At 39.5% G+C, this 26,408-nt stretch overlaps 1 long non-coding RNA gene across 1 annotated transcript in view; it reads left to right on the top strand.

Annotated features, from left to right (window-relative positions):
* Positions 1-1,544: 1,544 nt before the first annotated feature.
* The window catches only part of LOC131402306 (uncharacterized), a 60,223-nt gene continuing 35,359 nt past the window's right edge, over positions 1,545-26,408 (top strand). Inside the window, exon 1 of the long non-coding RNA XR_009218514.1 lies at positions 1,545-1,827. This is a non-coding gene — a long non-coding RNA (uncharacterized LOC131402306). The remainder of the gene's footprint in view (positions 1,828-26,408) is intronic.

Here is a 26,408-nt window from a genome sequence, read left to right as displayed (position 1 = left end):
AAAAAAACTTATTCTTTTCCCTCTTGAATTGTTTTGGCACCCTTGTCAAAAATCAATTGACTGTAAATGTAAGGGTTTATTTCTAGACTCTCGATTCTATTCTGTTGATCTGTGTGTCTTATCTTCATGCCAGTACCACATTGTCTTAATTACTGTAACAACTTCTTTTCAATCTGGATGCCTTTTATTACTTTTTCTTGCCTAATTTCTCTGGCTAGAACCTCCATTACAATGTTGAATAGAAGTGACAAGAGCGAACATCATTGTCTTGTTCCTAATCTTTGGGACATTCACTCTTTGATCATGAGTATGATATTAGCCATCAGTTTTTCATAGATGCCCTTTATCAGGTTGAGGAAGTTCCCTTCTATCCCTAGTTTGTTGAATGCTTTTTATTAAGAAAGGATGTTGAATTTTGTCAAATGTGTTTTCTGTGTCTACTGAGATGATCATGTAGTTTTTTGTCCTTTATTCTATTGAAATGGTGTATTGCAAGTATTGATTTGGGATGTTAAGCTATCCTTGCATTTGTGGGATAAATCTCACTTGGTCATGGTGTGTAATCCTAAAATGTTACTGGCTTTGGTTTGCTAGTATTTTCATTGAGGATTTTTGTGTCTATATTCAGAAGAGATTTGGGTTTGTAATTTTCTTTTCTTGTGGTGTCTTTGGTTTTGGTATTTGGGTAATACCAGCCTCTTAGAATGAGTTGGAAAGTGTTCTCCCTACTATTTTTTGGAAAAGTTGGTGAAAGGTTGCTTTTAGTTCTTCTTTAACTGTTTGGTAGACTTCAGCAGTGAAGCCATATGTTCTGAGCCTTTTTTTGGTGGGAAGTTTCAGTCACTTGTTACAAATCTGTTCAGATTTTCTGTTTTTTCTTGAGTCAGTTTTGGTAATATGTGTATTTCTAGGAATTTGTCTATATCGTCTGGGTTATCTAAATTCTGGGTGTACATCTGTTCATAGTATTCTCTTATAATCCTTAAAGATGGTAGTAATGTTCCTTCTTTCATTCCTGATTTAGTAATTTGTCTTCTTTCTTTTTTTCTTGGTCAGTCTAGCTAAGGGTTTGTCAACTTTTGAGCTTTTCAAGAATCTTCTTTTGGTTTAATTTATATTCTTTATTGTTTTTCTATACTCTATTTCATTAATTTGCACTCTAATCTTTATTATTTCCTTGCTTCTGCTTGATTTTGACTTAGTTTGCTCTTTTTCATCTGCTTTCTTAACGTGGAAGAATAGGTTATTGGTTTGAGGCTTTTCTTCTGTTTTAATATAAGCATTTACAGATACAAATTTCCCTCTGAGCATTGCTTTACCTATATCCCATAAGTTATGTTATGTCTTCATTATTTTAATCATCTCATCAGAAAGTACATTAGAAAGTATTTTCTAATTTCCCTTTTGGTTCTTCTTTGACCCATTGGTTATTTAGGATTACGTTGTTTAATTTCTACGTATTTGTGAATTTCTAAAACTTCTTCCTGTTATTGATTTCTAATTTCATTCTATTGTGGTCAGAGAACATACTTTGTATGATTTTAGTCCTTTTAAATTTATTGAAACTTGTTCTATGGCCTAGCATATGGAAGACGTTCCATTTGCATTGAGAAGGATATATATTCTGCTCTTATTGAATGGAATGTTCTATAGATATATATTAGGTCTGGTTGGTTTATGGTGTTGTACAGATGCGTTTTTGATAATGTCATTTCCCTTCTTTTTTTTTCAGCTGATGAATTAATCAGTCCTAAAGACATTGATCCTGTTCAGTGCTATATCCCACTACAGAATCAACGTAACGTGAGCGTGAGGTTTTCCAATCAGGTAAAGAGAGATTTTATTTCTTGATTTAGACTCATTCAAAGACATTTAAAGCTTAATTGAAGAAGAAATTTTATTCTGAAGGGGTTTTTATTGCTTTTTCCGAGGGCGAAGATTCTCCGTCTCTGGTTAGTTGAGATTTACTTGTGGTAAAGGGCTCTTTTTTAGTGAGGGAGTATGAGCCAGATATGTCTAACAAGATGTTTTCCAGGTAAACATTTTCCTCTTCAAAGTGGGTAAGCTTAAGGTGTCAAATGTCTTTGAGAAGATGCAGTACCTATGGGAGGCAGGGAGATAGATGAGACGGCACCATATTGAAGGGAATGGGGTCTGGTGAAAGGCCCTGTGCTTGACGTCTCTCCAGCGCTGTGTCTCCGTGACGGGACAAGTGACTGACAGAGTTGTTCTTAGTACTTGGTGATGTGTCGGGTGAAGGAATAGTTCTCAGTTTTTTACATTTAGTAGCTATGGATTCAGATTGTGTTGTGTCAACAACATAAGTGTTTGCAGGATCAGCAAGATTGATGTAGACTTGAACAAACTCTCAAGTATTAAATGATACCAGTAATGAGGACTGTTAAAATGAAAATGCTGTGGATTATGGAAACTGCCTGAGGAGAAAAGGAATGAACTTGAGTCTGTGCTTGGGATTCCAAGCAGTTAACATTTATTTAATAAGAACAGCATCAGAACTTATAGAAGACATGTCTACAAAATTGAAATGCTCCTTTTATTTTAAAAAACATACATATACAAACACACACACACACAGAAATAAATGTTTGTTTTAATGAGAGAAAGGAGAGCCAACCAGCTCCATTACATTCTATCACGCTATTTCTGAGTCTTTTGCTGGTCTTCAACAAAACATGTTAAGTACTCCTTGTGGTTTATAGATGGGAAGCTATTTGGGAGACTTGTAAATAAATGTTAAGATTTTCTCAAGAACATAAAATCCCTATGTTAATATGTGATAGAAATTTTTCACGGGCCTGTTAGCTCCTACACAAGGTGGGGATTTAGCCTTTATCTTAGTTACCACTGGGGTCAGTGCAGTACAAGTGTACATTCTGTACAGATTTGAGACATGCAGTTTATCATTGAAGAAATGATAAAATAGGGAATACATTTAACTTCATATTACCCAGTGCTGTGACTCGGAGCCATTTTAAGACTAGTGTTTATCATTTACATAGCATTTCACATGTGTGACCCACTTCTCTAGGGCAATGAAATCTCAAATCCTTTTCTTAGAAAATAAAGTAATAGGTCACAGATTTGAGGTGTGGGGGCAGGAACCGGAGAACATCAAAGCACATGGCTAGCAAAATCAACAATATAAACAATTTTTATGCTTGTTACTTATAAGGAAGGTTGTGGGTTATTTTTATTTTTTGACATCCAATATGCTTGCAGCTCTTTCTCTCTCACTCAAGAAAGCACATCAGAGTGAGTGAGAGTGACTTTTATAGAGAATTTGCTTTATGTGTATTTTTTAACGTTGAAATCATTTTCTGATGTTGCTATTAAATTGTCTGTGGCATGCCTCCCTGGTGGAGCCACATCGCAGCTAAGAGACTTGCTCTAGGGTAAGGACAAAGGCTCGTCTCCTGCAGCCATGTGGTAGATTACGTCTGTGCAGAGTTGTGTATGGTTTCTGAGAGGGAGATGATGCGGAGGATTGGCAGCAGAAAATTGCTGGGAGCTGTCATGCCCCACCCTACTGGCAGCTTTGTTGTGGTAGGATATAAAATGGTGAGGTGCCCTTGTCACTTTCTCAGCCATTTAAGTGGTAGCCAAGACTGGCATGCCCATGTCCATTGCTGGCTTGGGTGACATGGACTGGCGAAACATAGAGGTCAGATGTAGTCATCTGCTTGAAATGGTGTCAGTGGCCTCTTGGTCATGATTGACCAGGTCAGACTTTGCAATTAGCTGATGTGTGGGGGTTGACCAGGTGCTTTAAAGTCTGCCAAGTGTTGGAAAAAGTAAATAGAGAGGAGTAAATTTCAGACAATTCCTGAAAACGAGAGAAATCCCAGACTTTGAAGGAAGATGTATCGGGGTCCCCATGACCACCCTTAGCCTCAGAGATTCACTAGAAGGACTCACGGGACTCGGAAGCTGTTGTACTTACACTTGGAGTGTATTACAGTGAAAGGGTACAGGGTAAAATCAGCAGAGGCACGTGGGGCAAGTCTGGGGACACCAGGCACAAGCCGCCCAGTGTGCTCTCCCAGTGGAGCCGTGCGAGACGCAGTTACGCAGCAGCCACGTGTGACAGCGTGCAGAGCGTTTCCAAGCAGGGAAGCTTTCTCAAGCTGGAGTGTCCAGGCTTTTCACTGGGGGTCAGTCCTGTGGGCGTACAGCACCCGCATGACTGACCTCGGTCATTCAAGCTCTAGCCCCTTAGAGAAAAAGCAGATGTTCCCCATAAACCACAATGTTAGGGGAAACCCTCTGGACAAACTAGTACGCTGTGGCCCAAGGCCTCAGGCATGCAAAACACTCTTATCTGACAGAACATTCCAAGAAGCCGGCCAAGGGCCCATCCTGAAAACATGCCTTTCTTGGGAATGTTCAGGGCTTGAACAACCCAGACCTGCCGAATCAACTCATTCCTTCACAGAAGGGTTATGGCAGAAGGAAGTTTCCAGAATCCAGAAAGCAGGGAGTGTGCTAGAACTGTAGAAAGGTCCATTCCTTCAAGTTTGCATAGGGCTATTGGCACATTGCAAACCCAAAACATTGAGGACTAAATTGAGAACTGTTGATTTTCTTAACAATACCCGTAGCAAATTCATTTCAGGAAAAGGGAATACTTTTGTACCTGGGGGTAAGACTGAGGTTGGAGAAGTGTGGTATCATCTAGGGTAACCCTTCTCACTACTCACTCTTTAGTCAGAAATTGCTGTTTCCTCTTGATGTTAGTTAGAGAACAAAACAAATCCCATTTTGTAAGTAAAGTTTAGAGAAGTAGAAAGCAAAGCATTGTAAGCAATAGCAGATATACTTGAACGTATTATGAGATTCTGACCAAAAAAAAAAAAAACCTTTTGGAGGTCTTCGAATGTAAACTCCTAGAGATAAGAAACTACGTTTTATTCATTTTTGTAGCTTCAGGACCTGTCCTAGTACCACAACACCTGTTATGTAGGAGGTACTCAGTGTTTAACTTGAAGGCTTGAGGATGCTTGAAGGGATGCTTGAAGGGATGTGTGGGGGGAAGGTCTGTCATGGGAAATAGTGGACTTCTCATGCAAATATCTCTAAATCTGTTCTCTAATTGTGATTCTTTCCTAATATTTAAACTTGAATTTCCAACTACCTGGTGATCATCTCTCCACAGATCTAGTATTTAAAACCCGATGTTTCTGGTTGTATACTTATTTCTAACCCATCAAGTTGTATACATTAAATATGCACAGCTTTTTGTATGTGCATATTTCTCAATACAGTGGTTTAAAAAATTTAAAAAGAAGTAAAACCCAACATTTCTAATGCCAAATTTGTTGTCTTCTCTTTTCAAACCTGCCCCTCTTTCCACAGTCCCTATCTTGGATAAGAAAGGACTGCAGTAGTCTCTTCTCACACCAGTAGCTTCTGTATTCAGTTGATTGTCATATTGGCTTTGCCTTCGCTGTAACATCCACATTTGTCTCTTCATACTCATCCGCACTGCCATGTACCACTCAGACTTTATTACTGCTCAATGGGATGATTACTATAATCTCTTTGTCTCCAGTCTCTCCTCCCGTTTATCATCTGTGCTTGAGAACACATGATCTTATAAAGCGTGGGTGCATTCATGTTATTTTCTGCTTAAAACCTTCCCTGACTCTCTGCTGCCTACAGGATAGATTCTAAACTCCATATCCCGACATTCGAGGCCCCACACGGTCACCTCAGTTCCTTGTTTTTCACCTATGTCCTGCAATTTCTCCAAATTTCTCCCTGCTCTTCCTTCGCTAGAGTCTCAGCAGAATTGTTGATCTAATATCACACCCTGCCCTCAACCACTCCCAGACCTCCACACTTAGTGCAACCTTCATCCTGAAACCCTGGCCTCTTTTTGAGTCAGACTCCTAAAAATCCAAGCCCCATGCAGTGCCTTTTTCTTTGACTACATATAAAAGTTATATAAATGCAGGGGCCGGCCTGGTGGCATAGTAGTTAAGTTTGCACGCTCCGCTTTGGTGGCCTGGGTTCACAGGTTCAGCTCCTGGGCACAGACCTACACCACACATCAAGCCATGCTGTGGCAGTGACCCACATACAAAATAGAGGAAGATGGGCACAGATGTTAGCTCAGGGCCATGCTTCCTCAAGCAATAAGAGGAAGATTGGCAAGAGGTGTTAGCTCAGGGCCAATCTTCCTCACCAAAAAAAAAAGTTACATAAATGCATATTGTAAAACGTGAAATAATACAGATGAGATTACAGTGCAATTGCATTACAATCCATTGGGAGTATTAACCATTCCACCATTTCTCCATCTCTAGAAAAGCCTTTTTTAAATCTATATCTGTTTTCACCTCTGTCTCCAAATTTCTGAATAATGTAGACGTAACTCCTGTGCTTGATGTTTTACCTTTACACAGTATCTGTTGTTTCTTTGTTTTGGAAAGATCACTTGTATACCCCAACCTCCCTTCCATCTTAATCTCCCAATATTTAGTAGTTATTTTTAGTTCTTTTATTTATCACCTTTATAACTTTAAACGATGTAATAAAACTACATTTTTGGGGTCATCTCCTTTTGGGAACTTGTCCTTAATTTTGATGTCCTAAAATTTCATGGGAACCTGTTTTTGTACGAATCTTATTTTCATTTATTTTGCTTGGCATTTGGTTGCCCCTTTCATTTTGTGACTTTCTTCAGTTGTGGGAAATTTTCTTAAATTATATCTTTGATAATTTCCTTTTCTTTATTTTCTCTATTCTTTCTATTAGTGCTCTTATTAGTGAGATCTTAGACCTAAAGGAGTGATCCTCTGAATCTCTTCTTTTTTTTCATATGGTTTCTATTTCTTTGTGTTTTTTTTGCTCTACATTCAGGGAATCTTCCTTAACTTTTTGTTCCAGCTCTTCTGTTGAATTTTTTTTCAAAGTCACATTTTAATATCTAATAGCTCATTCTTGTTCTCATTTTCATAGCTTTCTAATTTTTATTTAAAATTATTGTCACAATTACTACAAATTTGGAGAGTCAAAAATTTTTGAGGTATTAATTGAATAAAAACTTTTTTTAAGTTTTTATTTTGAAATAAATACAGATCCACAAGAAATTGCAAAGAAATGTTCAGGGAGGACCTGTGAATCCTTCACTCAGCCTCCACAATGTTAATGCCTTATATTACATAGTACAACAGAAAACCAGAAAATTGACAGTGGTACAGTCTATAAAGCGTATTCAGATTTAACCAGTTATACATACACTCGTGTGTGTGTGTGTGTGTGTGTGTGTGTATGTGTGTGTGTGTAGAGCTCTGACCATTTTAATCACATGTGTAGCTTTCTGTAACCTCCATCATAGTCAAGATACTTAATTGTACTATCACCATATCATAATAAGGCTTCCTTGTGTTACCCCTTTTTAACCACACCCACTCCCTCACCCCCAGTTTTAACCCCAGACAACCACTAATCTGTTCTCCATTTTATAATTTTGTCATGTCAGGAATGTTATATAAATGGAACTATATGATATATAACCTTTTGGAATTGGTATTTTTCACTCAGCATAATTCCCATGAGACTGATACAAATTGTTGCGTGTTATGAAGTTTGTTCCTTTTTATTGCTTAGTAGTATTTCATGGTATGACTATACCATCGTTTCACCGTTCACCCACTGAAGGATATCTTGTGGCTTATTTGACATTTCTTAGAATTCCATTATGATTTATTTATAATGTTTTTTAGTGTATTGCTTTCTTAAATTTTCTTAGTAGTTGCTCTAGGAATTACCATATACATACTTAGATTATCAAAACTCTACTGTATCAACATTTTACCACTTTAAGTGAAGTGTAGAAACTTTACTTCCATTTAGTTTTCTTTCCCTTTTTCACTTTTTAAGCATAATTTTCTTAAGTATTTCCTCTGCATTAATTGAGCAGCACATCAGGTTGTGTGAAAATTTTTGCTTCAACCATAAAATTTGATTAAAGAAACTCATGAGGTAAAGGAGAGTCTGTTCTGCTTATCTCAACTTTTACCATTCCATTATTCTTTCCTTTCTGAATGTCTCAGCTTTCTGGAAAAATAGTTTCATATAATATGTGGTATTTTGTGACTGGCTTTTTTCACTTGCATAATGTTTTCAAAATTCATCAATCTGGTAGCATATATTAGTACTTCATTCCTTTTTACAGCCAAATAACATTCCATTGTATGTATATACCACATTTTATCATTTTCTTTCTGTTTAGATAGCTTTCTCTGGATATTATTTATAAGTAGGTCTGCTAACAAACTTATTAGTTTTCCATTGTCTGATAGTGTCTTTATTTCCCCTTCATTCCTGAAGGATACTTTTGTTATATACAGGACTCCTGATTGGCAGTTGTTTTCTTTCAGCGCTAAGAATTATTGTACCACTTCCTCTGGCCTCTGTAGTTTCAGATGAAAAACCCCTTGTCGATTCAAATTTGTGTTCTTCTATAGGTAATACGCCATTTCTCTCTGGCCTGACACCAGCCTGAGCTGGTGTGGGTGGATCGGCCCACTCACTGGTTCCCAGGTATGGCACTGGGGCTGGGTAGGCTTGTCACTGCTGTGGAGCTGCTGCTGCTGGCGGATCAGACTGCCTGCTGGTGCCCTGGTTCTGAAGTAGGGGTTGAGCTGGCTCTTGGAACTTTACTGCTGCTCCTGCAGGTGAATTGGACTGCCTACTGAAGCCTGGTTTGCCAAACAGGGATCTGGACAGCTCACTGGGGCTTCTTTGCTGATGCTACAGTTGTATTGGCCCACCAGTGCCCTGGTTGTGAAGCAGAGGTTGGGTGGGCCCATTAGGGCTTTGCGGTTGCTGCTAAAGGCAAATTGGCCAACAAGTACCTCAGTTGAGGAACTAGGGTTGGGGTCCCCACTTGGTCTCTGTTGTGCTTCCTGTTTCCCAGTCCTTTCGCCAGAGAGAACAGACTTTTATTGTTTTTGTGTTTGTTTATTTTTTTGTCTATGCCTGTTGGTTGTGTCAGGCTGCAGGCTTCACTGGTGCTCGGCCCAGCATATGTGGGATCTCAGGAATCGCACTGTATTGCCATTCTTCAAGTCCTGAGGTTCTTAGCCAGTCCAGTCTACCTTCTTCTTTCCAGCTTTCAGAGTCCTTTAATTGTTATCCATTGATTATTTCCAGGGTAAAAAATTGTAATTAGAGCAGGAGGGAAAACTGAGTCTATGCATCTTGTTCCCGTTTCCCTTTTTTCAATAGATACTTTATCTCTGTAAGTCTTTCTGTAAGTAAAATTTGGAGTTAAGATTTCTTCTGTTCTTGAAGCATCTTTTTTCTCCAGAGTAATTGTATGAAACAATAACAGCTATCATTTATTGAACTTTTTTTAATAAAAGCTTTATTGAAATATAATTTACATCCTATACAAGTCACTAATTTAAGGTGTACAATTCAATAATTTTTAGTATATTCATCACAATCAATTTTAGAACATTTTCATCACCCCCAAAAGAAACCCTGTACCCTTTAACAGTCACTCTCCACTTTCCTCAACCTTTCTCTCTCTCCCTACCCTAGCCCGAGGCAACTACTAATCTACTTTGTGTCTGTGTGGGTTTTCCTATTCTGGACATAGCATATAAATGGTTTCATATATGTGATATTTTGTGACTGGCTTTTTTTACTCCCATAATGTTTTCAAAATTCATCAGTGTTGTAGCATGTATCAGTACTTCATTCCTTTTTAGGGCAAAGTAACATTCCATTGTATGTGTACATCATATTTTATTTATCCATTCATCAGGTGATGGACATTTGGGTGGTTTCCACTTTTGGCCATTATGAATATTGCTGCTATGAAATTTTGTGTACAAGTTTTTGGACATTATGGAATTGCTGAGTCATATGCTAACTCTATGTTTAACATTTTGAGGAACTGCCAGTCTGTTTTCCAAAGTGACTGCATTATTTTGCATTCCTACCAGCAAAGTACGAGGGTTCCGATTTCTCTACATTCTTGTCCATACTTGTGATTATCTGTCTTTTTGATTATAGCCATTCTAATGGGTGAGAAGTGGTATATCATTGTGGGGTTTTTTTTTTTTTTTGCCTTCCCTGGTTAGTAATGTTGTTGAGCATCTTTTCATGTGTTTATTGGCAATTTGTATTTATATTCTTTGGAGAAATGTCTGTTAAGATACAGTGTCATTTTTTAATTGGGTTATTTGTCTTTTTATTATTGTATTGTAAGAGTTCTTTATGTATTCTGAATATGAGTTCCTTATATGATCTGCAAATTTTTTATGCCATTTGGTAGACTGTCATTTCACTTTCTTGATGGTGTCATTTGAAGCACAGAAGTTTTCCATTTTGATGAAGTCTAATTTATCTATTTTTTCTTTGGTTGCTTGTGTTTTTCTGTCATATCTAAGAAACCATTGCCTAATCCAGGGTGATGAAGATTTATGCTGATATTTTCTTCTAAGAATTTTATAGGTTTAGCTCTTATGTTTAGGTCTCTGATCCATTTTGAGTTAATTTATGTATATGGTGTGAGGTAGGGACCCAACTTGGTTCTTTGCATGTGAATATCCAGTTGTCAAAGTGCCATTTGTTAAATCTCTAGAGTAATTTTTTTTCTTTTTTTTTATTGTGGCAAAATATACATAACATAATATTTACCATTTTAACCATTCATAAGTGTACAGTTCGTTGGCATTAAATGCATTTACAATGTTGTGTAACCATCACCACTGTCTATACCCAAAACCTTTTCGTCATTCCCAAAAAAAACTCTCTACCCCTTAAACAATGACTCCCCCTTCTCCCCACCCTCCAGCTCTTGATAACCTCTATTCTGTCTTCTGTCTCTATGAATTTGCCCATTTTAGGTACCTCATATAAGTGAAATTATACAATATTCACCTTTCTGTGTCTAGCTTATTTCACTAAATGTAATATCCAAGGTAATTTTTGTGTTTCATTAATGTGATGTTTCTCTTTCTTCCTGCTGGTTATTTTGTCACCTACCTGATGATCTTCATTTATCCAGTCATATTAATGTGATGGATGATCTGATTGTATCTTACGTGGTCTCACTTAAGTGTCTCAGTGTCTTAAGTGGTCTGCCCCCACACCACCTCAACAAGAGGTGAGGGAGATGTGATTAGGAGTTTTGTCTCTCAGGGATCAGACCCTCATCATTCTTGCCAAATGCCAGAATGTGAAGGGGAAACTTTGAGGAGGCTCTTGCCTACACTGGAAGCATTAACTTGCGCCAGTCAGTTTGTTCAGTATATTAAGAGAAAAACTTGGTTTTATTGCTGACTGTAGTTCTCTGTGTGGGGCATGAGGCTGGCCACTGTGGCCTTTCATCAGTTCTGTGTCACACCCCACCTCTCCCATCTGCCCTTCATTGTGCCTGCAAACCAGGTGCCCCTCTGGGGTCCCTCTATTTGGTGGATCAACTCCCACACCTGTGGCAGCATTTTGGTGATATTCTAAGTGGTATAGTTTGGGATATATGGGCTTCCTCTGCTCTGCTTTATGCATTAGTGCACTTCCATTTGCCGTCTCTTATACTAGAAATGTGCTGAAATATCTTATTTGATGTTTTCTCTTCATTGCTGTGGCTTTAGTTTTTTTAATTTATTATTAACATCTTTATGGTCATTTCTGTGGGGTCTGAGGAGGAATGAGAATTGAGTGCATGTGCTCACTTTGCTCTCTGGAACTAGAAACCTAAGCCTTACCTCCTTTGCTTGAGTCTTATCTCATTGTTTCTGTGAGTGTTTTGCTCTCCAGCTACCCTCTATGCTCCACAGATCTGGGCTGATAAACCTAACACTGGGATTTAAGCAGAGTAAATGTTCATTAAACAGTTGTGATGACCCCAAGTAGATGCAAACCAAGTAAATTAAATGCCAAAATTATTCATATTATCTGATAAAGAAATATTTGAAAGAAAATAATTAACCCCAACCTGTTAATTAGTCTGTCCTTTATTCTTATAAATAGGGTCACAATGCCTGCTCTTCTTGCTCCCACTTTCCTATGTCACATTTGATTTAGAGAAGATAAATTATACAAAAGACCATATTATCCAATCATCCTATAAACAACTCCCTGGAAACAAGTCATGTGGGTTTGGCAGCTGTGCCACTAAGCCTGCTTTCCTATAGCTCTTTACGCACTCCATGTTACAACACTTGTCACACTGTCGTAGTTGTGGCCTGGCAAGGCTCCTCACGGTAGAGAATGTGTCTTGTTCTTCTTTGTGTTCTATCAGCCTAGTCTGGTATTTGTCAGGGCAAGAGAAAGGAAATGAGAGAAATAAGAATAGCCACTATTGATTGTGCTCCTACGGTATGGGTATTTTATATGTATTGTATGTATTATATCTGATTTTAACACTTTTCTGAAATATATATTATTATACCCATTTTTCAAATAGCTAATGTGAGTCTCAGAAGGGTTAAGTAATTTTTCCAAGGTCACACAGTTGTCAAGTGGCATAACCAATATGAAGGTGTTACCTGAAGAAGGAAAGGGGGAGGGGATGTCAAGCATTTGGAAGCAATGATTTTTGTAATGGTGTGAAGGAATTAACAAAGGAAATAGCTTATTAACTGAACAGGCTGGCTCAATATTACATCACAGAAAAATAGTTGCACCTGTGCCTTAGCACACTGAGAGGGCTGTGGAAATGATCTGAAGAATTAGATGCAGAGATGTCACCTCATGGGGTTGATCATGTTAAAAGGGTCTAACTGTTAGCTTCTTTCTTCTTCCCTGTTAGCACTAGGATGAGACCAAGTCCACAGTCTAATAATTAGTAATTTTATTAGGGATTTTCTTCTTCCTTGTCCAAAGGAAAACACTTTCAGGAGGCTAGCAAGCTTCTTTGAGTGTTTACTCTCCCTCTCCTCTCACCCTAACTTGTTGTCGGTAGATGTTCATCGTTTTCTGTTGCCTCAGTAATTCTGGTGCTGACTACCTACTGATTATCTGTCGATGAGACTTTCGTTGTTCGCACTGCAGTGACTCTGCCATGTTAACATCAGATAATGGTTTCTTGAAGGCTGTGTTTGTTTCCAGCCTTTGCTGCTCATTCATATCTGGAAGAGATTTGACTGGTGCAGAAAGTGTAAGCAGCAGACCATGTACATTTCACTGATTCTTTGTATTCTACATTGCAGTTGTCCACTGGGGATAAGGTGACCTTACAGAGGACATCCATTTATAGCAACCAGGGGTAGGTTTCTGGAGTTGTAGAGCAAATGGACTTTCTTTTGAAATGTGTATTATACTAATCAAAATACAGAGGATTAGTGGTTAAATAGGAAAACACACTTCATACCTTTTTAAATGTTTGCAGGATTCTGTCTGAAACTAACATATTTAACAGGCAGTAGCATAAGACCAGCCAGGAATTGGGTTTCTTTTCTTCATTTTTAAACCAACTTGAGAAAATTTGATGTTGTTTCTTGAAATTGATGTTGAATGCAACAGAATTTTTACATAAATAAGCCATTCTAACATCAAAGGACGAGTCACAGAAAAAAAACACTATGATATGAAAATGCTGTGTTAATATTCAAGAATATAAATAGGAGAGATTTCATATTGCTAGACCTTCTGCCTAGCAAAACAGTGTAGAGCACAGCCTCTGGAGGCACAGTATAGGGGTTTGAATCCAAGTTTGGGCAAGTTGGTTAACCTCTGCTATGCCTTAGTTTCCTCGCATGTAAAATCAGAATAATACTCAAGAGTTGTGAGGATTAAATGAGTTAATACAGGTAAAGAGCTTAAAACAGCTCCTAGTTTGTAGTTAAGCACTCAACAAATGTTAGCTATTATTAATATTTGCATTTTGATAGTTCCAATGCAGACGTGGTAGTTAATCGAGGTGCCCAGTAGTTAATGAAAAGAAAAGGTACAAGGTTGTGTTGCTATTGAACATGGCTTATGGTAGAATTTGAAACGATGAGCAGAAAGTTCTTGGGAGGCCAGGGTTGAGGCTTAGTTCTTTGCCAGGGTGTGGGTAATGCAGATAATGGAGTAAAGGGATGTTCAAGGAGGGCAGGACAAAGGAGTCTAGTGAGAAGGTAAAACAGTGTCAGTGGATGTGAAAGTGTGGAGAATTTTGACTTTGAGTTGGTGGTTCAAGAAGGCTTTTGACTACCTTGTTGGCCGGGAGGAACAGCACAGCACTGGCAGAAATTCAGGTGCTGGTCTTCAGACCTCGCACGATTCACCCGCAGTGTAATCTGGGGAAGGTCTCCTAATGTATCTGGAGTGTAGTTCTCTAATCCATAAAATTATTTGGCTGGGTTTGATTCGTAAATCTCTTTCTAGCACTTCTGTTGCTGGCTTCCATGATCCAGGTTATTGGTGACCTTTGAGTGATTTTAGTGGATAGTGTGCCCAGAAGGCAGATTGTAGGGAGTTAAAGAGCGATTAAATGGTGGAAAACCATCTGTTCAGGAAGTGAGATTGCTGCAATCCAAGAAAGGGTATAAGCCTCTCCTAATTTAGTAGATTTGTTATATAGCAATCCTGCAACATGAGCCTATACCGATGTCCCTCTTTTATTCTTGTTTCAAATCTATTCACAGTTCTTAAAGGTTTATTAATCTTTGACGATTTAAGTAAATTTTGCACGTGGCTCAGTTTTATTTGGTTCACTTTGTTCTAATGCTCTCAAATAGTTTAACCCATTTGAGACATAATTTCTACTTAAAGAGTTAAAAGAAAACATCTACTTCATTAGTTTGGCAAAGAAAGAAAGTGTTTTTGAGGAACCAGAAAGCCAAATTTATCTATAGGCATGAGAGTGAATTTGAGTACTGAACAGACATTCTTATGATTATCATAATAAAACAGAATAAAATAGTTAAGGCATCAGAACTGCTTCTGAAAGCCTAGGCTGCACATGCGACAGCTACACAGAGGTTCTTTTCAGGTAATACTGTCTGCAGTCTTTAAGGGAAATGAAAGTCTCCTGTCAACTAGTATTTATACCAGAGCCAATGAAGATTAAATGCCTTGCTCAGAAATATCCAGAACTGAGAAAAGTTAAATTGGAAGTAAAAAAAAATGAGCTTAAAGACATTTAATAGCATCCTTCTAATTAACCCACTGAACTTATTAAAATTAGAAGTTCTAATAATAGGCATGAGATATAATGAAATATTTCACATACAAGATGAAGACTTCTTATAGTTATGGCTGAAATGTAAAAGAGGAACAACAGATTCAAATAAGAAAGCAAGGTTTGTGGTCCAGAATAAAGATGTACAAGGAATATTATGATCTAGTATTGTTTTACCGAATCTACTACAGGTCTCAATTTGTGCCCCTGCTCTGGTCCAAGCCACTGAGCCTGCCTATACTCCTGGCATTTTACTCTGAGAAAAAAAATCATATTTATTCATAAATATAAATAAATCTAGAAACTTACCTGGGACTTCCCTATTTCCTTCCCCCTTTTTGTTCTTATTTTGAATCTATTAACAGTTTTTAAAGGTCTGTTGAACTTTGATGAAAAACCTATCCTATTTAGTCCTATTCTAACCCCCTCTTATTTAATGAGCCATATTGTAAAGAGCTGCCCTCTTCTAAACCAGAGGACTGGGCCTTGGGAGCCCCTCCTTCCCTGAGGTGTGACGTTCTCTCATAAGGTTCTTGGAGAGTTCCATGTATTTTTGCCATCATACTGGTGAACACAATATGAGTAATTTTGGTCAGCTACTTGAAGCAGTATTTTACATTTATGGCATAATTATCGTGATAGATCAGATCATGTGTGTTGAAGCATCCTTGAAAGAATTGTTTCACATTTGTTGTTTTCAGTGAACCCAAACTTTAAATCTGAGAAGTAGACTAGCACATTTCATATGTCAATTAAAATGGATTGATCTACTTTGACAGTCTTTGGAGAAAAGGCCAAAAAGAAAGGAATTCTTTTTAATCATAAGAGCTTATTTTCCAAGCTGCAAAGGTTCTAAATTTATGATGAATGTCAGTACTTATTTACTAAATCATGTACAGATTTATAGAGATCTGGGCTAAAAACATATATACTTGTTGGTCTCTCATTTTTCAAATTAATGGAGAAAAGGAGATTTCGTACTTTGTTTTGTGAAAATACAGGTCCATGAAATTTTCCACAAATTATTTTCCTGAAGATTAAAGAATACCACATATATATATAATAAATTTTTATTTTTAAGAAGGTGATACACGAAAGTAGCTTTCCATCATATAGGCCTAGCTATAAAACCAGTCTCTTCTATTTCTTAACTGTGTGACCTTGGACAATTTAATTAATCTCTTTACACCTCACTTTTTTCGTCTATTATGTAGGGATAATAATTCCTAACTCATGGTAGTCATATATGATTAAATGATAATGTGTGTAGAGCTCTTAACAAAATGTCTGACACATTATAAGAGCTAAATAAATATTGCTATTTTTATTTTATTCCAAATAACTCATTTTATAAATAATATTAATTTCTCGTCAAAGAGAATGTGAAAAATCCTGAAAAGTCTGGAGGAAAACATTACGTTTTCAACATTTTGGCTATTACTGTGCATAGGCTTTCTTATTATGTGGTTACAGCCATTATTGGATATTCAGTTTTGCGTTCACTAACATTTATTTATACTATCATAGTTATTCTTCATATTATTTCCATAAAATATTATTTTAAATGTCTATATAATGTTTCTTCATTAGGCTATATCAAGGTTTCTTTTACCATACACTTTTTAATGTAATAATTTCTATTCTAGAAGTGTATCCTAACAAGAGCTGATTAAGATTTGATGTTTACTGCAGCACTGTAGCATTTTAAAACTGTCGATGTGACTAAATTGCTTTTCATTAAAAAGTCTCTACTTACACAATGCTTTTCTGTTTCTCAGTGAAATATTTTATATTCTATAGTGTTCATTAGCTAATGAGAATGAGGCAAGGGATTATAAGATAAAACAGTTTAAGTTTACACTTATATAAAAATCATAAAAATGATAATCACTTTCTTTTTTTTTTTATAATTTTATTTATTTTTTCCCCCAAAGCCCCAGTAGATAGTTGTATGTCATAGTTGCACATCCTTCTAGTTGCTGTATGTGGGACGCGGCCTCAGCATGGCTGGAGAAGTGGTGCGTCGGTGAGCGCCCGGGATCCAAACCCGGGCCACCAGCAGCGGAGCGTGCGCACTTCATCACTAAGCCATGGGGCCGGCCCCGATAATCACTTTCTAAAAACTGTCCTTCCCTAAGACATACTCGATCTAAACATATTGTTACAGGCCTTAGCCAAGATTTGGGAATATATTACTTGATTAAGAAAAATTTTTTTTTATTGAGGTAATATTGGTTTATAACATCATATAAATTGCAGGTGTACATCCTTATATTTCAACTTCTGTATAGACTACATTGTGTTCACCACCAAAAGTCTAGATGCCATCCATCACCATACAAGTGTGCCCTTTTACCCCTTTCACCCTCCCCCCACCCCTTTCCCCTCTGGTAACCACCAATCTGTTCTCTGTATCTGTGTGTTTATCTTCCACATATGAGTGAAATCGTAAGGTACTTGGCTTTCTCTGTATGACTTATTTCACTTAGCATAATATCCTCAAGGTCCAACCATGTTGTCACAAATGGCAAGATTTCATCATTTGTATGAGTGAGTAGTATTCTGTCGTGTATATATACCACATCTACTTTATCCATTCATTCGTTCATGGGCCCTTATGTTTTTCCAAGTCTTGGTAATTGTGAGTAATGCTGCAATGAACATAGGGGTGCATATATCTTTTTGAATTAGTGTTTTCATGTTCTTTGGACGAATACCCAGAAGTGGAATAGCTGGATCATATGGTAGTTCTATTTTTAATTTTTTGAAGAATCTCCATACTGTTTTCCACAGTAGCTGCACCAATTTACTTTCCCACCAGCAGTGTATGAGTTCCCTTTTCTCCATATCCTCTCCAATACTTGTTGTTTCTTGTCTTTTTTTTTTTTTTGTGAGGAGAACTAGCCCTGAGCTAACATCCAATGCCAATCCTCTCCTTTTTTCTTGAGGAAGACTGGCCCTGGGCTAACATCCATGCCCATCCTCCTCTGCTTTATATGGGATGCCACCACAGCATGGCTTAGCAAGCTGTGTGTCGGTGTGTGCCCGGGATCTGAACCGGCGAACCCCGGGCCGCCACAGCAGAGCGCGCGCACTTAACCACTGCACCACCGGGACAGCCCCTCTTGTCTTTCTAATAATAGCCATTCTGATGGGCATGGAGTGATGTCTCATTGTGGTTTTGATTTGCATTTCCTTAGTAATTACTGATATTGAAATCTTTTCATGTACCTACTGGCCATCTGTATGTCTTCTTTGGAAACATGTATGTTTGGATCCTCTGCCCATTTTTTGATCAGGTGGTTTGTTTTTCTGTTGTTGGGCTGTATGAATTCTTTATACATTTTGGATATCAACTCCTTATTGGATATATGATTTGTAAATATCTTCTCCAAATTGGTGGGTTGTCTTTTCATTTTGTTGATGGTTTCCTTTGCCGCGCAGAAGCTTTTTAGTTTCATGTATTTCCATTTGTTTATTTTTCCTTTTGTTTCTTTTGCCTGAGGAGACATGGTATTCAAAAAGATACTCCTAAGACCCATGTCAAAGGGCATACTGCCTGTGTTTTCTTCTAGGAGTTTTATGGTTTCAGGTCTTAGATTCAAGGTCTTACATTCAGGTCTTAAATTTCGTCCATTTTGAATTAATTTTTGTGCATGGTGTAAGATAATGGTCTACTTTCATTCTTTTGCATGTGGCTGTCCAGTTTTCCCAGCACCATTTATTGAACAGACTTTCCTCTCTCCATTGTGTGTTCTTGGCTCCTTGGTCAAAGATTAGCTGTCAATAGATGTGTGGTATTTCTGGGCTCTCAGTTCTGTTTCATAGATCTGTGTGTCTGTTTTCCTGCCAGTACCATGCTGTTTTGATTACTATAGCTTTGTAGTACATTTTGAAGTCAGGGAGTGTGACACCTCCAACTTTGTTCTTTTTTTCTCAGTGCTTGGCTATTCAGGGTCTTTTGTTCCGTATAAATTTTAGGATTATTTGTTCTATTTCTCTGAAGAATGTCATTGGGATTCTGATTGGGATTGCATTGAATCTCTAGATTGCTTTAGGTAGTATGGACATTTTAACTACATTTATTCCTACAATTCATGCACATGGAATATCTTTCTATTTCTTTATGTCGTCTTTGATTTCTTCCAATATGTCTTATAGTTTTTAGTGTTTAGGTCTTTCACCTCCTTGGTTAAATTTATTCCTACTATTTTATTCTTTTTGTTGTGATTGTAAATGGGATTGTATTCTTGATTTCTGTTTCTGTTAGTTAATTGTTAGTGTATAGAAATACAACTGATTTTTGTATGTTGATTTTGTACCCTGCAACTTTACTATATTTGTTAATTATTTCTAATAGTTTTTTGGTGGATTCTTTAGGGTTTTCTATATATAAAATCATGTCATCCACAAATAGTGACAGTTTTACTTCTTCCTTTCCGATTTGGATCCTTTTTATTTCTTTTTCTTGCCTAATTTCTCTGGCTAGGACTTCTAATACTATGTTAAATAAGAGTGATGAGAGTGCACATCTTTGTTTGTTCCTGTTCTTAGAGGGATACCTTTCATTTTTTCACCATTGAGTATCGTGTTGGCTGTGGGTTTGTTGTACATGGCCTTAATTATATTGAAGTTCTTTCTTTCTATACCCATTTTATTGAGAATTTTTATCATAAGTGGATGGTGCATCTTGTCAGATGCTTTATTTTTATCTATTGAGATGATCATGTGATTTTCATTCTTCATTTGTTAATGTGGTACATCATGTTGATTGATTTGCAGATGTTGAACCATCCCTGCTTCCCTGGAATAAATCCCACTTGATCATGGTGTATGATCCTTTTAATGTATTGTTGTATTTGTTTTCCTAATATTTTGTTGAGGAGTTTTGGATCTGTGTTCATCAATGATATTGGCCTGGAATGTTCCTTTTTGGGGTTGTCCTTGTCTGGTTTTGGTATCAGGGTAATGTTGGCCTTGTAAAATGAATTAGGAAACATCGCTTCCTCTTCAATTTTTTGAAAGAGTTTGAGAAGTATAGGTATTAAATCTTCTTTGAATGTTTGCTAGAATTCACCAGAGAAGCCATCTAGTCCTGGACTTTTGTTTCTTGGGAGTTTTTTGATTACTGTTTTAGTCTCTTCACTAGTGATTTGTCTGTTCAGATTCTCTATTTCTTCTTGATTCATTTTTGGGAAGTTGTATGATTCTAAGAATTTATCCATTTCTTCAAAATTATCCAATTTGTTGACATATAGCTTTTCACAGTATTCTCTTAAAATCTTTTGTATTTCTGAGGTATCTGTTGTAATTTCTCCTCTTTCATTTCTGATTTTATTTATTTGAGCCTTCTTTTTTCCTTAGTGAGTCTGGCTAAGGATTTGTCAATTTTGTTTATCTCTCAAAGAGATAGCTCTTAGCTTCACTAATCCTCTCTGTTGCCTTTTTAGTTTCTATTTTTATTTATTTATGCTCTCATTTTTATTACTTCCTTTCTTCTACTGACTTTGGGCTTCATTTGTTCTTTTTCTTGTTCTTTTTAGTTTAGCAATAGTTTGTCGCTTTGAAATTTTTCTTCTTTCTTGAGGTAGGCCTGTATTGCTATATACTTCCCTCTTAGTACCACTTTTGCTGCAACCCATAGATTTTCGTGTGTTGTGTTTTCATTTTCATTTGATTGACAGGAACAGCAGGGCTTGTAAACATCTCTCCCATCTGAGACTTAACATATTTTAATATCCATGGTTTCAAAACAAAACCCTCGATTTGGTTTAAACCATGGTGTTTGTATGCCATGAGCAGGAAGTGATGAGACAGAAGCTTTCCTACCTGTGCCCCTGCCCTGGTCCTGGTGAGGCCCCACGTGGAGCTGTAACTCCTGATGGACACTGTGGAGGGGTCAGGGGAAGGAGGAAGCAGAGACTGTAGCCAGGCCCTGGAAGGATCCCGGGGGGGAGCTTCTCCGAGTCTCTAGCCCACCTCCCAAGATTAGAGGAGAAGCTGGCTGGAGTGGTGTTTTTTGAAACAGGGTGGGTTGTACTCATGCAGAATGGTTCTAACAGCTCAGGACTGCCTGGAAGTGCACCTCTTCCGTGAGGGAGGGCACATTTTACATTCACATTACAGTCCATGGTACACCTCCCACCAGCCGTGGGCCCCCATTAAAAAGAATATGACCTCGATGGGGTTATCAAGATATTTCTTGCCGCCTTAGGAGAGAAACGATGCTATCCTGGGGAGTCAAGAATCCTTGAAGGACATCGTAATCATACTGTGGGACTGCTTCCACAGTGATACTGCTCTGAATCAGTATGTTTCTTCCCCCTCCCTTTCACACTCCAGACATCCTTTTGGGTTCTCTTGTTCTGCCTGAGTTCCCCCACTGGCAGGGGATGAGAGAGTCACTTTCTGTCCCTAGATCTATCCCACTGCCAAATACAGTTAGTTAAGTGGTTCTCACAACGTGTCAAGGGCAGAGCCGTGAATCTTCTCTGTTGTGGAGGTGGAGGATGAGCCCAACACAGTTCCTTCTACTTTTGGCCCAGTGCCCCAAATCCTTGACAGGAGCTTAGTTGGCAACTGTTTGGTTAAAATACATTATGCCAGTGAGATTTTCCTTAGATCCTTTAACTAAGGAGAGGCCCAAGGCAGCAGTGCGCAGTGTTGGCTGGAGCGAACAGTTGCCTTTAGTCACCCTGCGTTACTAGTAACTGGAGGAAACACGTGCTCATCCAGAGGTCTCCCGGCTCCCCTCTCCTCATCAGATGCATGAGGGGAACCCATAGTTACCCACCACATCTCAGAGGGTCATTGTGGAGAAAAACTGGGGCAATAAGTGAGAAAGGTCACTGAAAAGTGTAACAGTTCACTATACAGTATATCATTATTGAGGGTGGCCTGGTGTAAAATGACAGGCCTGCGTGGTAGTTATTCCGTCACGTGATGTATAAAAATGAAGTTTTAACTATATACAGGCCTTGTATCGTTGTACATATGGGAGCCTGACTTAAATATGTCCATGCTGGTGTGACAACAGTGACTGCATGGGCCTTTGGTCCAAAGCTCCCTTACAGGCCAGAGGTCTACGTGAATCTTCACCAGATCCTCCAACATTAGTGAGTCATGACGATATTAGTTACCTGTTCAAGCACCTTTCCCAGCATCATCCCGTTTTATCCTCACCACATTTGAGGCCCTGCTCTGGGGCGGTCCCCTCCACCTAGAGCGGTGGCCCAATGCTGGCCCAGTGCTTACCCCTGCTGACCACTCTGGAACTGCGCCCAAGGCCCCTCCATCTGAACTCTGTGACGAGAGATGGGGACAGCCACCTCCCTCACAGGTCAGGCCTGAGGCTCCATGAATTCTCTAGGTCAGAAGCTGCAGGGCGTCAGGCAGCTGCTGCTCTGCTCTGTCACCACCGTTCCTCTTCGTGCCTGTCTTGTTGCCTCTGGGAAAAGAATGTCTTGCGGTGACTCCATCCCTGGAGTGATGTTATACTTCTGACCTCCCTTTTGCTGTTAATTATGTCTCAATTGACTTGGCCATTTATTATCGTCCTGAGGAGGTGAAGGATGAACGCTGAGAGCAGGAGGGATGGAGAAAGGGTGTTCTGATGTGTGAAGTATAAACAGAGGTCTCAGCTGTGCAAGGAGAAGGGCTTCAGAGAGGAAGGGGAGGTAGGGTTCCTTCTATGAGGCTCCTGTTTCCAGAACATGTTTAATGAGTGCGTGTGCATGTGTGTGTGTGCATGTGTTTGTGTTTGGCGGGGGCAGCAGGCCAGAACAAGAACGCTCATCCCACACCCAGTGCACAGTAAAGAGCACACGACGCCCAGTGAGGCTTTTGGAGAACACGCCCCGGCTCCCAGTGTGGCTCGGGTTCATTCCTGGCTATAACTGAGACCAGGGTTTGCTTCAGGCTCCTCAGGGCAGAAGCAGGTTTCCCTTCCTGCTGAGGCCCACGCTGCAGCTAGGCTGGGATCCCACCCACTCCCGTCTTCTCAGGTGCCTTACCCATCAGTCATTCCTCTCTTTTCTACTCCTCACTGAACCCTTCCTGTTAGCATTAACATTTGCTTACATCTCCCCCATGTTAAAACAGACGTTCCTCCCTCACCCCCCTGGCCCTTCATCACACCGTCTGTCTCCTCCCATTCCCAGCCAAATTTCTCAAAACGATTCACACACGTTCAATTTTTTGACCTCCCTGTCTGTCACTGAAAGGACTCTTGCTAAGGTCACCAATAATTTTCAAGTCACCAAGTCCAAAGGACGTTATTTTAGGCCTCGTGTCTCAGCAGTGTTTAAACAAAGAGCCTCTCCCACCTTAAAGCACCATCTTCCCTTGGTTTCCAGGTCACCACACTGCTGGTTTACCTCCTCGCTGGCAGCTCTTCTCAGCCTCTTTCACCAGCTCCTCCTCTTCTACCCACCATTACGATGTTGGACCTCCCCTTGGCTTCGCCTGAGGCCCCTTCTGTACTTTGTTGTCTCTCCCTGGGTGTCACCTGCTTGCGGGACACCAGTGGTCAACAGCCTGCTGTGCAACAATGACCCCAGCGTTTGTGTCTCCACCCCAGATCTCACCTCTGACGCCAGACTCACACCTACTCACACCTACAGCCCAGTCTGTAGACGCTTCACTGTCGTTATCCAGTGTTGAATCTGTAATGATCTCTCAACTCCTAAAACCCTAATTTTCTTCCAGTTTTCCTTCCATAGCCCGTATACCCAGCTGCAGAGGCATCCTGTTTGGGATTTATCCCTCCCACGGTCAATCAATCACGAAGGTCTTTCAGTTCAGGTCCTAACAAATCTGGAATCAGCTCTCTGCTCTCGCTTCTACTGCCAACTCCCCGACTTAGGCCACCATCACCTCTTAGCTGGACTCCTGTGATGGGCTCCTGTCTTCCTGCTTTCGCTCCCGCCTCCCTCCGAGCCATTCTCCAGCCATCAGCAGGAGATACACTTTCAAAATGAAAATCGGAGCATGAGTGTGAGGAGTGGATGAAGAGAGAGCAGGGAGACTTAAATGTCTTGAAAAATAGAAAACCAATTGTTCTAAGACAAAATTCAAAATTCTTCCTTCAGTTCCTCAGATTCACCACAGAGCCTTTGCTCTTGCTTTGTCTGCCTCCTCCTCGCTCCACTCCTTCTGCCTGACTCTCTCCTCCTCATCCATCAGCTCACAATTCAAATGTCACTTTGCACGGAGCCTTCTTGGAGCCGCAAGACCAGAGAGGTCCTCTTGTTATGTGCTTCATTCTTTCAGAGAGGTAGAAGCAATGCTCACGATTGTAACTCAATAATCGACTGAGTGATTTGCTCCTTAAGGCTTTACACTACTTGTTAGGGTAATGAAAATGTTCTAAAATCGATTGTGGTGATGGTTGAACAATTCCATGAATATATGAAAAGCCATTGAATTGTACACCCGAAATGGGTGAATTGTATGGTATGTGGATTATGTCTCAATAAAGTTGTCTTTAAAAAACGACAGGCTTACACTGGAATGAGAGCTGTAGATGAGGCAGAAACTTGTCAGTCGTGTCTATCATTGAGTACCTAGCACACAACAGGGTGCCTTGCACATGACGTGTGCTTAAGTGCTGGCTGACTGGTGGTGAAGGGGGCAAGTAAAGGGCAGGGCTGCCCTTCTGAGTGGGTCTGGCCTTCTAAATGTTTTGTTTTTTCTTACATTTGGGGAAGAAATGTTGACTTTGATCCATTCCACCCCGATAATTTTAATGCTTTCTATATAAATGCCGCTTGACCTCTGTCACACTGCAAGGGGAAGCAGTGACCCTGAATTTAGAGGTTCCACGACCATCAGACCCTGGAATTCTCTAGTTTCCCCTCTGAAAGCCTGCCTCTTGCAGCGCCAGGCCGCTCTGTGCCTGCAGAGATAGCCGAATGATGTCAAGGGTCTCGGTGCTCATGGTGAGGTCTGTGCACAGCTGTCTCCTGGAGTTCTTACCAACAGTTCCTAGGGAAAACAGCTGAGTTATTATTACTGTCATTATCATTATCATTTTACATCTCCTGAATAGTTTCTTTGTTGTTTGGTACGGCTCCACAGAGGTACCACATACATCTGTATCACCACTGAGGAAATTCTGTCACCAACAGAAATCAGTTAGTCTTGGAGGGAGCCACAGGAACAGACAGAACACATGCCCTTCTTTCTACAAAGCATCCACTTTTATTTGTTTTAGAATTACTCTAAAGGGAGCCACACCCAATCCATAAGTTTGGCCCCATTTGGTTCCATCTCTTCCCACCTTTCTTTCTGGATCACTGACACAGGATGGAGCAGAATACGCTCCAGGGAGCGTGCTCACAATCTGCGTCATAACTAGAAAAGCCACCTCATTTGTGTTTGCTGGGGTGTGTGGCAGCCTAGGACAACGTCTAATTGGATGTGTAAGAATGATAGTGAGGTAAGGGGACTTCTGAATGAGAGCCCAGTTCCAACCTCTCCTTTTTCTCATGGACTCCTCTCTCCCCAGCAGTGGCCTCACTCTGACTTTGAGATTACTGCTGTGCACAGACTACTTGAGATGTTTTTTTAAAGACTCTCCAAGGGATGCCCCTTGTGGCTTGTTTATGTAAGATATTAATGGGGCTGACTGCAGGATGCATCTCTGGGTAAAAATGCCCGCGAATGAATGTCAGGGGCTCTGGGGAGTGGAAACTAGAACCTCTGGTTTTGCTGTAAAGCAACATCCTACAAGTTATCTCTGTCTTCTGTCCGGTGCCAGCCGGGAGCACAGCGGGGCTAGAGGTGCAGTGACGGCTCTGATGGAGATGTGTGCAGAATTCTCTGTAGAGCACTGCCAGGTTGGCGTATGTACACATGTACTCGCCTGACTGCTGAGGTTTTTAAAGATTTATTTTTAGATTTTTAATAATTGTGAGTCTCCTAACAAATTCATTCATTCATTCAAAAGTATTGATTAAGCACTGTTGTAGGGGATAGGGATTGAGTGGTAAACCAGAGAGGTGAGGTCTCTGTTCTCAAGGAGCTGATATTCTACTGTGGAGAGACAGAAAAATAAACAAGTAAAGAAATATAGCAATGTCAGATATTGATGAGAAAAAGAAACAAAAACAAGATAGTGATTAGAGAGTTATGGAGGGAGGAAGGGATATTTTATATAGGGAACGTCAGAAAGGCTTCTACGAGCAGCTAATGTTTGAACTGAATGGTGGGAAGGAACCAGCAATATGATTTGAGAGAAGAGCAATCCAGGAGGAGGAAA

The sequence above is a fragment of the Diceros bicornis genome, assembly GCF_020826845.1.
Source record: "Diceros bicornis minor isolate mBicDic1 chromosome 6 unlocalized genomic scaffold, mDicBic1.mat.cur SUPER_6_unloc_1, whole genome shotgun sequence".
In the NCBI taxonomy this organism is placed as follows: Eukaryota; Metazoa; Chordata; class Mammalia; order Perissodactyla; family Rhinocerotidae; genus Diceros; species Diceros bicornis.
Note: the sequence above shows the minus strand (reverse complement) of the source record. Positions and strands in the feature narration are given on the sequence as shown.